This window comes from Salvelinus sp. IW2-2015, linkage group LG28 (assembly GCF_002910315.2).
Source record: "Salvelinus sp. IW2-2015 linkage group LG28, ASM291031v2, whole genome shotgun sequence".
NCBI classification, from domain to species: domain Eukaryota; kingdom Metazoa; phylum Chordata; class Actinopteri; order Salmoniformes; family Salmonidae; genus Salvelinus; species Salvelinus sp. IW2-2015.
In genome coordinates this window covers 17,177,761-17,183,279 of record NC_036868.1, presented here as the reverse complement: position 1 = coordinate 17,183,279, position 5,519 = coordinate 17,177,761, and the positions used below count along the sequence as shown (strand labels likewise).

The 5,519-nt window shown below is 42.5% G+C and overlaps 1 pseudogene; it reads right to left on the bottom strand.

The window, feature by feature from the left end:
- Nucleotides 1-2,605: 2,605 nt before the first annotated feature.
- On the bottom strand, nucleotides 2,606-5,314 carry LOC139023188 (uncharacterized; annotated as a pseudogene).
- Nucleotides 5,315-5,519: the final 205 nt, after the last annotated feature.

Sequence of the window (5,519 nt, the reverse complement as noted above, 5' to 3'; positions counted from 1 at the left end):
GTGTAAATTTGAGGGTTCTGTCTTGATACAGTATGTAGTGACTTGTTATTGGTGTAAATAGATGAAGAAACTCATGCCAGACATCACCACATTAGTAAACTATTTGATAGAGCAGTCACAGAGCATCCTATGGGTAAGTACAACCAGCGATAACATATTTGGGGGTTTCGATTTCGGAAGTCACGAAGCACATTACACGTGATCGAGTAGGAACAATGCGTTCTTTGGCATGAACAAGCACTCCTCCCAGACACAGGAAAACCCTAGTGGTTTTAATTTCGAGAGACACTTTATTCCATCTTACTCTAAAGTAGATTTATAGAATTGACAAAAGGGAGGATGGTCACAAGTAATTAGAGTGGCCTCCCTGTGAACAGAACTTATGTTGGTTTTGACTGTAATTTAAAACTTTGTTCACCCGGTAAAGTGTAGTATAGTGAATATTAACAAAATGTACACTTACTCTTCCAGGAGAATGGGGGTAGTCATTTTATCTCCCTTTTAAATGTTTCCGAGATTGTTGCCAAGTAAGAGCAATTTGTGAAAATCTGCAGTTTTATACAGCATAAAAGTACCAGATTTGGCCGTAGAGGGAGCTACCAAATTAAATCAAATTTTAAAGTGGTATACAGAAACCTAGCCTAAAACCCCAAACAGCAAGCAATGCCGATGTAGAAGCACAGTGGCTAGGAAAAACTCCCTAGGAAGGCCATAACCTAGGAAGAAACCTAGAGAGGAACCAGGCTATGAGGGGTGGCCAGTCATCTCCTGGCAGTCCCGGGTGGAGATTATAACAGTACATGGCCAAGATGTTCAAATGTTCATAGATGACCAGCAGGGTCAAATAATAATAATCACAGTGGTTGTAGAGGATGCAACAGGTCAGCACCTCAAGAGTAAATGTCAGTTGGCGTTTCAAAAATTATCATTGAGTTAGACAACGAGAGCGAGACGTAAACAGCAGGTTGGGACAAGGTAACACGTCCCGTGAACAGGTCAGGGTTCCATAGCCGCAGGCAGAACAGTTGAAACTGGAGCAGCAGGTATGACCAGGTGAACTGGGGACAGCATGGAGTCATAAGCACTTTGTGACATCAGCGGATGTAAGAATGTCTTTATATATAAATTTGCCAGGTAGTCCTAATGCATGGTCCTAGGGCTCCGGTCCTCAGAGAAGAGAAAGAGAGCGAATTAGAGGAAGCATACTTAACCTCTCTGCGCACAGATCCCTTTAGTGGGATCATTTCCCTAAACAACCGCTGAATTGCAGGGCGCCAAATTCAAAAATATTACAAAAAATATTTATAAAATCATGCAATCACAAGTGAAATATACCAAAACACAGCTTAGCTTGTTGTTAATCCACCCATCGTGTCAGATTTTGAAAATACGCTTTACAGAGAAAGAAATCCAAGCTTACCTTTGATAATCTTCGGATGTTTGCACTCACGAGACTCCCAGTTACACAATAAATGTTATTTTTGTTCGATAAATATTACTTTTATAACAAAAAAAACGCCATTTGGGTTGCGCGTTTTCAGAAAACTACAGCCTCGTTCCGTTCGACGAAAATTCTAAAAAGTATCCGTAATGGTCGTAGAAACATGTCAAATGTTTATCATCAAGCCTCAGGTTGTTTTTAACAAACAATCGATAATATTTCAACCTGACCGTAACCTATTCAATAAGAGCTAAAAGGAAAATGGAGCGCTCCTCTCGCGCGCAGGAACTATTCAGAGGACACCTGACTACTTTTGAAAAATCTCATTCATTTTTCAAAATAGCCTGAAACTATGTCTAAAGCCTGGTCACAGCCTGAGGAAGCCATTGGAAAAGGAATCTGGTTAATACCCCTTTAAAAATGGAAGAAAGACTGGCCAGGAAACACAGATAAAAAAATATATATCACTTCCGGGTTATATTTTCTCAGGTTTTCGCCTGCAGAATCAGTTTTGTTATACACAGACAATATTTTGACAGTTTTGGAAACTTGAGTGTTTTCTATCCTAATCTGTAAATTATATGCATATTCTACGATCTGGACCTGAGAAAGTCAGTTTACCTTGGGAACGTTATTTTTAAAAAAKAAAATAAAAATAAAAATCGGACCCCTAGCGTCAAGAAGTTAAACTCACACAGGACACCGGATAATACAGGAGAAATACTCCAGATAACAGACTGACCCTAGGCCCCCCGACACAAACTATAGCAGCATAATTACTGGAGGCTGAGACAGAAGGGGGTCGGGAGACCCTGTGGCCCCGTCCGACTACACCCCCAGACAGGGCCAACCAGGCAGGATATAACACCACCCAATTTGCCAAAGCACAGCCCCCCCACCACTAGAGGGATATATTCAACCACCAACTTACCAGCCTGAGACAAGACCAAGTATAGCCCAAAGAGCTCCCACACGGCACGAACCCGAGGGGGGCACCAACCCGAACAGGAAGATCAAGTCAGTGACTCACCCCTCCTAGGGACGGCATGGAAGACCACCAGTAAGCCAGAGACTCAGCCCCCGTAACAGGCAGAGAAACCCAGTGGAGAGGGGGGGGACAGGCCAGGCAGAGACAGCAAGGGTGGTTCATCCCTCCAGCGCCTTTCCGTTCACCTTCGCACCCCTGGGCCAGACTACACTCAATCATAGGACCTACTGAAGCGATGAGTCTTCAGTAAAGGCTTAAAGGTCGAGACAGAGTCTGCATCTCTCACATGGATAGGCAGACCATTCCATAAAAGTGGTGCTCTATAGGAGAAAGCCTGGCCTTCAGCTGTTTGCTTAGAAATTCTAGGGACAATAAGGAGGCCTGCGTCTTGTGACCGTAGCATACGTGTAGGTACGTATGGCAGTACCAAATCAGAAAGATAGGAGCAAGCCATATAATGCTTTGTAGGTTAGCAGTAAAACCTTGATATCAGCCCTTGCCTTAACAGGAAGCCAGTGTAGAGAGGCTAGCACTGGAGGAATATGATCAAATTTTTTGGTTCTAGTAAAGATTCTAGTAGCCGTGTTTAGCACTAACTGAAGTTTATTTAGTGCTTTATCCGGGTAGCCGGAAAGTAGAGCATTGCAGTAGTCTAATCTAGAACTGACAAAAGCATGGATTAATATATCTGCATCATTTGGACAGAAAGTTTCAGATTTTTGCAATGTTACGTAGACGGAAAAAAGCTGTCCTTGAAACAGTCTTGATATGTTCGTCAAAAGAGAGATCAGGGTCCAGAGTAGAGCCAAGGTCCTTCAGTTTTATTTGAGACAACTGTACAACCATCAAGATTAATTGTCAGATTCAACAGAAGATCTTTGTTTCTTTGGACCTAGAACTAGCATTTGTTTTGTCCGAGTTTAAGAGTTTTTAAAAAATTGCCGCCATCAACTTCCTTATGTCTGAGACACAGGCTTCCAGGGAGGGAGATTTTGGGGCTTCACCAAGTTTCATCGAAACATACAGCTGTGTATCGTCGCTGTGTATCGACATCACCAAGATATATATATAGTGAAAACAAGAGGTCCTAAAATGAAACCTTGAGGAACACCAAAATATACAGTTGATTTGTCAGAGGACAAACCATCCACAGAGACAAACTGATGTCTTTCCGACAGATAAGATCTAAACCAGGCCAGAACTTGTCCGTGTTAACCAATTTGGTTCTCTCCCCAAAAGAATGTGGTGATCGATGGTATCAAAAGCAGCACTAAGGTCTAGGAGCATGAGGACAGATGCAGAACCTTGGTCTGACGCCATAAAAGGTAATTTACCACCTTCACGAGTGCAGTCACAGTGCTATGAGGTCTAAAACAAGACTGAAGCATTTCGTATACATCGTTAATCTTCAGGAAGGCAGTTGCTGCGCAAAAGCTTTTTCAAAAATTTGAGGAATGGGAGTGGGAATGGGATTCAATATATTTTCTGTGTCAAGGTTTGGCTTTATTACTGCCACTTTTAGTGAGTTGGTACACATCCGGTGGATAGGGAGTCGTTTATTATGTTTAACATAGGAGGGYCAAGCACAGGAAGCAGCTCTTTCAGTAGTTTAGTTGGAATAGTGTACAGCTTGAAGTTTGAGAGGCCATGACTATTTTCATCAACGTGTCAAGACATAAAGTATAAAAAAAAAAAAACTTGTGTCTCCCTTGATCCTAGGTCCTGGCAGTGTTGTGCAGACTCAGGACAACTGAGCTTTGGAGGAATAAGCAGATTTAAGGAGTGTTTTGCTTTCTAATGAAGTGAAAGCCACCCTCTTGGGGAATGTTGCTTTTTAGTTAGCGTTGCAACAGTATCAAAAATACCTTTTGGATTGTTCTTATTCTCCTCAATTAAGTTGGAAAAATAGGATGATCGAGCAGCAGTGAGGGCTCTTCAATACTGCACGGTACTGTCTTTCCAAGCTAATCGTAAGACTTCCAGTTTGGCGTAGCTCCATTTCCATTCCAATTTTCTGGAAGCTTGCTTCAGGGCTCGGGTATTTTCTGTACACCAGGGAGCTAGGTTCTTATGACAAATGCTTTGTTTTTAGGGGTGTGACTGCATCTAGGGTATTACGCAAGGTTAATTTAAGTTCCTCAGTTAGGTGGTTAAGTGATTTTTGTACTCTGATGTCCTTGGGTAGGTGGAGGGAGTCTGGAAGTGCATCTAGGAATCTTTGTGTTGTTTGAGAATTTATAACACAGCTTTTGATGACCCTTGGTTGGGGTCTGAACAGATTATTTGTTGCGATTGCAAACGTAATAAAATGGTGGTCTGATAGTCCACGATTATGGGGAAAAACATTTTCATCCACAGTATTTATTCCACGGGACAAAACTAGGTCCAGCGTATGACTGTGGCAGTGAGTAGGTCTGGAGACATGTTGGACAAAACCCACTGAGTCGATGATGGCTCCGAAAGCCTTTTGGAGTGGGTCTGTGGACTTATCCATGTGAATGTTAGTCACCAAAAATGTGAATATTATCTGCCATGACTACAAGGTCTGATAGGAATTCAAGGAACTCCGTGAGGAACGCTGTATATGGCCCAAGAGGCCTGTAAACAGTAGCTATAAAAAGTGATTGAGTAGGCTACATAGATTTCATGACTAGAAGTTCAAGAGACTAAAACAGTCATTTTTGGGGGGGGGGGTATCGTAAATGTTAGCAACACCTCCGCCTTTGCGGGATATGGTCACTAGTGTAACCAGGAGGCGATGCCTCATTTAACACAGTAAATTCATCAGGCTTAAGCCATGTTTCAGTCAGGCCAATCACGTCAAGATTATGATCAGTGATTAGTTCACTGACAATAACTGCCTTGGAAGTGAAGGATCTAACATTAAGTAGCCCTATTTTGAGATATCACAATCTCTTTCAATAATGACTGGAATGGAGGAGGTCTTTATTCCAGTGAGACTGCTAAGGCGAACACCACCATGTTAAGTTGGCCCAACCTAGAGCGAGGCACAGACACGGTCTCAATGGGGAAAGCTGAGCTGACAACACTGACTGTGCTAGTGGCAGACTCCACTAAAGATGCAGCAGG